The 9,618-nt window shown below is 41.5% G+C and overlaps 1 protein-coding gene across 1 annotated transcript in view; it reads left to right on the top strand.

The window, feature by feature from the left end:
• The first annotated feature begins 5,688 nt into the window (after positions 1 to 5,688).
• Positions 5,689 to 9,618, top strand: part of LOC124257212 — a 113,444-nt gene continuing 109,514 nt past the window's right edge. The window contains exons 1-2 of the mRNA XM_046691229.1: positions 5,689 to 5,751; positions 7,034 to 7,102. The gene's annotated coding sequence lies outside the window, so the exon portion shown is untranslated. The remainder of the gene's footprint in view (positions 5,752 to 7,033; positions 7,103 to 9,618) is intronic.

Here is a 9,618-nt window from a genome sequence, read left to right as displayed (position 1 = left end):
TTATTTGGATTCTTACATTGCTGACTAATACTATACTACAAATATTGAGAATTAGTTTCTAATGTTCAAAATTCATACACTAAGCGACTATGAATTATTACCATAATAATTGCATTATTTCCTTTACTATCTGGATACTACATTAAGCGCGACCATACTTCATACTACAGCGTACAATTATTCTCTGATTACAATACTGCTGACAATACCATACATATACTATTATTCCTACTATTCATTTCTACATATCTGACTATAGTATAACATAGTTAAATTTTACTCTAATAATTCTAAATTAAAACTTTCAGCTTGACAACAATTTCATTATCATTAAACGGTGTATTATTGTAAATCCATATTTCACAATGTCTGACAATTTCTACTGTCGACTGTATACTACAATAAATGTATTAATACCATTCCATCAGTTAATATCAGTAGAATGTATAATTTCATACTCTTGCCCATCCATACCACACTACTTTGGACTACATCACACTACATGCATACTATTAATTTCTCACTCTGTCTGATAATTTACATCATGACTTATACTCTAGCACTATTACCATAAGCAGTTCTAATTTCACTATCTGCAATACTGAATATACCACAATGGTAAATAATCTATAATTTACTTTGTACTTCTATCTGACTCTTACTAATGCTTTAATTCACAATTTCTATACTCATGGGTTAGATGGAGAAAACACAATTCATCTGTTCACTGCCAACAAGCAACAACTCCACACTTCTCACCTATCCATGTCTCATACTTGGCCTATTCACCATGTTCTACCATCCTCGACTCCACACTGTCATTCAAGCAACATACCACAATAAATCTAATTATACTTTAGTCTGGATCGCCCACATGAAGTTTGAATGTTTGGTAATAACTATCGACCACCTTTACCATCTGACTCTCACTGCCAGACCTTTCACACCACACCACAATAAATTCACACCACACCTCACCATTATCTGGATAATGTTTCTCAGGAAGCTATAGTACACTTAATAATCCATCACACTCTCACTATCTTGATCACACTTGCTAATCAAACTATACAATAACCACATAACAATTTCACTCATCTTTTATTGTCACATTGCTGACTACACCACACTACAATTACTTCTACCTATCAGACTCTCATGATCTGCTGACTACCACATTTGTACCATTTCTATCTGATACCATTACTACTGACTACACCACACCTGCATAACACTGGTCCAGATACCACATGCCAAGCACACAAACACCTCATTCTACCATCCACTCTACCACTTATTAATTATCAAGCACACCATAATTCATTAATTCTCACTATCTTGACTTAATATTGTTGATAAATACTCACACTTAAATATTAATATGTATTCTAAAACTAATTAAGGGACTACTAATTACAATTACATGAATTAAAATAATTCTCAATATTCTGATGTCACAATTTTGTTGACCATATGCCTTGAAGAATTAGACTATTAATCTCTTTTACTTTCTCTGGATACTGGAGATAGCATTACATAGTGAATGGTACTTTTGCATTCTTGATTGTATTATCTGACATAATTTCCATTATTAATTACTTCATACTCTGCAATTATCTGGATTTCATACTGCTGATCATACCACAATAATTACTTTACTATTCAGGCTCATGGGACTATTACTCATACATGAACAGATTTTATACTATCTGGATACCACATTGCTGACTACATAGGACATAGTAGCTATTTTAATACTCCTAACTATCTAGTTCCATGTCAATAAATAATGCACAATATCACAGTAACTATTTACCAATGGGTCTACATGCCCTACTGCTGGGATCACACCACACCACAATAACGCATGGAGTTTTCATCTGACTCTCACACTGCTGACTACAGTATTTCAGGGAATTAATTTACATTTTCAAATATCTGGGATATTTATTTGCTGGGATTGCTAATAATAATAATTACATTATGTATTCTATAACATACTTTGTTAGATACTGGCCATACCTGAAGTAGCCTGGCACTTACTACTTGACTACAACACACTGTATTAATTCATAATTTACACTTCACATCCTATTCTACATGTTTAGAAGGTCATTTAGCATAGAAGGCTTTATTTAAACAATGCTTGGTTTCATACAGAAACACATGGGGTCTGTGTTTCTTGCACTATCTGAGTTATTCATATTTATCACATACTACAGCCTTACCATTTCCCCACATTTAGTTAGACTACAACATACTCAAGCAATAAATTGTACACATTTCAATGCCATCTTGACTGTAGAAAGAATGCATGTCAATAACTACTCTACACTCTCACTCTGTCATGAGTCCCTCACTGCTTAATTACAGCTCTACAATAACCTACCACACCATCTAGGAATTCACAGGACCACAACACACTACAATACCTACTCTAATTTCTACACTGCACAGTCAGCACTGCTGGACTAGCACTTCATGTCAAGCAATGCCACTATACCTTCCTGAGACACTCTACTTATGGGATTAAGTACTTCCACACCCACCAATATCTCACAACTGATAACACGTTGGCCTACAACATCTTCAATAACTAGTCTACACTCTCACTATTCCATATCATACTAACAACACTACACTACATGCACCATACTAGATTCTCACCATCCATACCACACTGCTAAACACAGAATATCACAAAGGATCCACCCCACCCTTCATCCATCTGTCTGACAATTACTGCAACATTAGAGGTTGCCCACTGTCCGAAACCACACACTGCCATGTCTCAGCACAGCCACCACAACAACTGTACCACATTTTCAAACACCATCCAGACACCACACTGCTTGTAATTACACTACACCAAAATGACAAGTGCCCTGGCCCCTCAGAGACCCACTACACTGCTGACTACACTACACCACAATATTGAGAACACACTCACCATCCGAAACCACACTGCCGACCACACCACACCACACTAACCGCACCACATCTCACCATCCGACACCACACTGCCGACCACACCACACCAAAATATTCACACCACACCTCTACATCCCACACTACACTGCCGACCACACCACACCACAATAACCAGACCACACCTCACCCTCCGACTCCATACTACCGACCACACCACACCACAATAACTACTCCACACCTCACCATCCGACACCACACTGCCGCCCACACCACACCACAATAACCACTCCATACCTCACCATCCGACTCCACACTACCGACCACACCACACCACACATAACCACACCACACCTCACCATCCGACTCCACACTGCCGACCACACCACACCACAATATTGAGAACACACCTCACCATCCAAAACCACACTGCCGACCACACCACACCACAATAATGCACTACACCTCACCATCCGACACCACACTGCCGACCACACCACACCACAATAACTACACCACACCTCACCATCCGACTCCACAGATCCGACCACACCACACGTCAATAACCACTCCACACCTCACCATCCGACTCCACACTACCGACCACACCACACCACAATAACTACACCACATCTCACCATCCGACTCCACACATGCGACCACACCACACGTCAATAACCACTCCACACCTCACAATCCGACTCCACACTACCGACCACACCTCACCACAATAACTACACCACACCTCACCATCCGACTCCACACTACCGACCACACCACACCACAATAACTACACCACACCTCACCATCCGACTCCACACTACCGACCACACCACAATGACCACTCTACACCTCAACATCCGACATCACATTGCCGACCACAGCACACCACAATAACCACTCGACACCTCTCTATCCGACAGCATACTGCCGACCACACCACACCATAATTACCACACCACACCTCACTATCCGACACCACACAGCCGACCACACCACACCATAATAACGAGACCACACCTCACTATCCGAGACAACACTGCCGACCACACCACAATAACCAGACCACACATCACTATCCGACACCACACTGCCGAAAATCCCACATCACAATATCCACACCACACCTCACCATCCGACATCACACTGCCGACCACAGCACACCACAATAACCACTGGACACCTCTCTATCCGACACCATACTGCCGACCACACCACACCACAATAACCACACAACACATTACTATCCAACACCACACTGCCGACCACACTACACCACAATAACCACACCACACCTCACCATCCGATACCACACTGCGGACCACAGTGCACGAGTTTATACCACGCCACACCAGATTGCACAAAACATCAAACGCACACCAACCAGGACACGCTACGCCGCGGCACACCGCAGCACGGCACGCCACGCCACTTCACGCCACGCCACGCCTTATAAAACAGCAAACACACACCATACCACACACACACCAGTGTGTAATTGTCCCCATAATGCCATAAACATTGTTTGTCTTTAAGTTACACTCCTGATAAAAACTTTCATGTTTCAGGGTCGAACGTCAATACTACCGTGGTAAAGCACGGACAGGCCGTGGCAACCATAGCATTCGGCAGTTTTAACACTGGAAGCCTTAACGTTTCAAGTATTGATGTTATTGCTTTCATATATTAAATGAACCTTCAGTATTCATTACATGACTAATTATATTCACATTACTTTGAGATAGAATCAGAGAATATTATGGATGTGTAGAGTGAGTGAGTGAATATGGTTTTACGCCGCTATTAGCAATATATTCCAGCAATTGCTATTTCAGACATGTCAACAGAACATATACTCATGCCAATAATGGTTGTCAACCCCCCCCCCCCCACACACACACACACACACCACACCACAATAACAACATAACACCTCACCATCCAACACCATACTGCCGACCACACCACACCACAATAACAACACCACACCTCACCAACCGACACCACACTGCCGACCACACCACATCACTATAACCACTCCAAACCTCATCATCCGACACTATACTGCCGACCACATCACACTACAATAACCACTCAACACCTCATCATCCGACACCTCACTGCCGACCACACCACATCACTATAACCACTCCAAACCTCATCATCCAACACCACACTGCCGACCACAGCAAATCACAATAACCACACCAAATCTCATCGTCCGACACCTCACTGCCGACAACAGCACATCGCAATAACCACTCCACACCTCACCATACGACACGACAGTGCCGAACACACCACACGACAATAACCATTCCACACCTCACCTTCCGACACCACACTGCCGAACACACCACACGACAATAACCATTCCACACCTCTCCACATCACTTGAATATAACCACTCTACACCTCACCATCCGATACCACACTGCGGACCACAGCGCACGAGTTGATACCACGCCACACCAGATTGCACAAAACATCAAACGCACACCAACCAGGACATGCTACGCCGCGGCACGCCGCAGCACGCCACGCCTTCCACTCCACGCCACGCCTTATAAAACAGGAAACACACGTCACACACCGCAAATAAGGCCACAGACAGCAGTAGACAAAACAGCAAACACACACCATACCACACACACACCAGTGTGTAATTGTCCCCATAATGCCATAAACATTGTTTGTCATTACGTTACACTCCTGATAAAAACTTTCATGTTTCAGGGTCGACCGTCAATTTGACCGCGGTAAAGGACCGACAGGCCGTGGCGCCGATAACATTTGGCAGTGCTAACATTGGAAGCCTTTCAAGTATTGATGTTATTGCTTTCATATGTTAAATGAACCTTCAGTATTCATTAAATGACTAATTATATTCACATTACTTTGAGATAGAATCAGAGAATATTATGGTTGTGTAGAGTGAGTGAGTGAATATGGTTTTACGCCGCTATTAGCAATATATTCCAGCAATATCGCTGCGGGGGACACTGGAAATGGGCTTCAAACATTGTACCCATGTGAGGAATCGAACCCTGGTCTTCGGCGTGACGAGCGAACGCTTTAACAACTAGGCTACACCAGCGTCCCTATGTATGTGTAGATGTAACATTGTAATAATTCATTGTCAAGATGTACGTATGACAACAATGTGTAGCACTGTCAGCCTGACGATTTAGTGAATCAGTGACTTCCGTTAACCTTTGAACATTATTGCATGCTATTTCAGACATGTCAACAGAACATATACTCATGCCAATAATGGTTGTCACCGAAGCCGATCTTAATGAGTTTGTAACTTGAAGTAATACAAGTATAATGTGTGTACCTTCTTGGTTATATCCACAAGCACAGTGAAGATGACATACTATGAAGCATAATCACGGCTGGTCTCTATTTGGGCCCTACGGTCATAGCTTCCTGACATGCCTAAGGGGCGCAACTCTGCATAACGAAACGCGCCACTATACACCACAGGGCCATACGTGCCACAAACAGTAACAGTTATTTATTAACGGAATAATGAAGCAACTAAACCCTTCCACTTGAATCAGATATTTCTCTTAAAAGCAGAGTCTTTGTAGGAAGTACACTTCATATGGTTCTCTTACAAAGTATATCTTGAAAATAGGTGCTCGTGAAAAGGTGAGCGTTTCCTGTCTCATCGGTGGCACCTGTCATAAACACATGTAAAAGCAAGCCTGAAATGTGCAAGGGAAGATAGAGCCAATGTCGGGAATTGTATCAGACGTGGAACTGATGAGTCTAAGGAGACGTACTTTTACCCTTTCTCAAAGCTTGACGTACCCGTACCTTCAAGCAGATCATATTAGAGTGAGTGAATTTAGTTTTACCCCGCTTTTAGCATTATTCCAGCAATATCACGGTGGGGAACACCAGAAATGGGCTTCACACATCGTACCCATGTGGGGAATCGAATCCGTGCCTTCGGCGTAACGAGCGAACGCTTTAACCACTAGGCTACCCCACCGCCCACAAATCATATTGGAACCAATAATATAAGTGAAGACTACATATGTGATATCAGTGTTACCATGGAATGTAAATTAAAATAGTTGCATCTTGTTTTTAGTTTACCCTGCTCAACCAGGATCAGTGGGATCTGGACACTCCAGACAAGTGCCAGAGAATCCAGAAAGAGGTAAATCTTATACCGCATCATCACTATCTACGCCATATCACAACTCACCACATCTCTCTCCACACCACAGCACAGCACCCCTCACCACACCTCTCTCCACACCACATCTTGCCACATCCTCTCCACACCACATCTCACCTCAGCATGCCATACACATTTATCATCCAAAACTGGGTTCCACAGGAGATTTCGTATTGTCAATAGATTTTGTACAATGCCCTGACAATGCTATGACGTCATGAACTTGATGACGTTATAATGATATGACATCGCTGCACTGAAAGTCTAATGGTAGTACCGTGTTCAGAGTTGTATATTTTTCATTGAAAACCAATGAACAGTGATTTTTGATGATAAATAGTATCTCATCCTCGAGTCTTCTGATATCAGTTATATCAACACTCGTTGATAAAAGTCAAAATATACTCGGCAATCCTCGGATATTTGTAACTTTATCAACTCGTGTTGATATAATTGATATCAGTAGACACGTGGGTGAGATTCTCTATATACCACCGCAACACCTCACCTCACCTCGCCTCGCCTCGCCTCGCCTCGCCTCGCCTTATGTCACATCACCTCACATATCATCACATCACCTCACATATCATCACATCACATCACACAACTCACCTCAACTCACCTCAACTCACCTCAACTCACCTCCACACCACATCACATCACATCACACCTCACCTCAGCATACCATACACATATACCACCACAACACATCACCTCATATTTGTAAGCCATGGCTCTATATATCTCTGATGGAACATACTAGAACATGCTGGTTTACGCTGGATTATTTCGGTTGGTCAAAAGTCTAAAGAAAGCCATGTTAGTCTAAATCCACTGATCAAAATAAGAAACTTCACACTTGGAGAAATCAAATATTGAAATATAATTTATAACACACATCACTGCTCTCTATTACATCAGATCAGAGTCTTACAAATATGGATAACACACATCTCTGCTCTCTATTAGATCAGATCAGAGTCTTACAAATATGGACAGGATATAAGTATTTATATAAGGCTTCTGACATATATCTGTTATTTGTCATGCGTTTATACCGCAAGAATACTGATATCATTTAATAAGCATTGCTTGAAAATTGAGTTATGACTGTTAAAAATGAATGAGCTGATTTTGCCTCATTATTCCTGTTACATCACGTCGTGTCGTAGAGGTGAAACCAGCAGGCACGGCCGTGATGCAGAAACACCAAGCCTAAGGGACGCAACTCTGGTTTATTACAATTATAATACCTTTCTTCATACAGATGAATACAGGAATGCAGTCCAAGTCACTTCAAGAGGGGACACCCTGACCACAATCACAATTCCGGAGACGATCCCAGGTAAATACAACTGACAAAATCCTTTTTTAAAATCTCTTCTAAGAGCAGAGACCATTGTTCAATTTCGAAACTATCATGTGCCTACTTCAATGAAACCCATGTATGTAAGGGGTGAATATAACCCATTTAGCAAAAGCTATACATGGCGACAACCCAGGTCGTGGAAACATGCCCGTCTGGACTACTTTTTAATTTCCGATAATAGGTTGCCCACTATTATGAAAACGGAAATAGATGAAACAAAACAGCAGTATGAAAATGAAGATAACAATCGACGTTTTGGGAAATAAGATTAATCTCCAGAGCATTCGAGGACTTAAGGGATCTTAACGGGATACAAATAGTCACTTAAGAAATAGAAGAAGAAACAAATCTCAAATACAAACGCTAATTTTACACGAAAAACACAATGGATAGTGTAAAGGGTAACGCAAAAGTCTGGAATCAAGAAACTGTAAACCCATGAACAGGTAGATGGCAGAACAATTGAATCACACGATGATATACTAAAAGACCTGTGCCATCTACTAGAATGTTATTTCAGTGCTGAGTTCGAAGAAATGATTGGCTTGAATTATAAGAGTGCATTTGCACATTCTGAAACACTTACATATTTGGAGTCGTGAAGAAACGGAACCCCTATGGGACAATACAACCATATATTCCCATTCTACCACATCCATCAGATATTAAGCTTAAACGTTAAAGAAAGGGTCGAGGTAAAGCCCAAAATGTGAAGAGAGGTAAAAATATATTTGATACGTCAACTGGATGTATAAATGTCCCATTATAATAAAAACCTGCACAAAACACATTGATGATACACACAACTTCAAAATACAATGTCAGAGTGTGGAACATGATTTAAAGAATAACCCAAGTGATTACGGGAACTATGCCCTCGTTGAAATAATGTTCACAGTGCCGAGCCTTCGCCTTGGCGAGGCACTGAACATCATTTTAACGAGGGTATATTCCCCGTAATCACTCGTACCGAGTTGGTTATTCTATTTATTACCCATGATGTAATTTAAAAAGAAGAACCACTAAATAAAAACAACTAAGACTTGTGACGTCAAACAGCTGATTCGTATTCATGCGCGTATTAAACCTTACTTTTCCAGCGGTAATAACATAACTACGCTGTAGA

This window comes from Haliotis rubra, unplaced genomic scaffold (assembly GCF_003918875.1).
Source record: "Haliotis rubra isolate DU_JTF1 unplaced genomic scaffold, ASM391887v1 Scf651, whole genome shotgun sequence".
NCBI classification, from domain to species: Eukaryota; Metazoa; Mollusca; class Gastropoda; order Lepetellida; family Haliotidae; genus Haliotis; species Haliotis rubra.
This window is presented reverse-complemented; position numbering and strand designations above follow the sequence as displayed.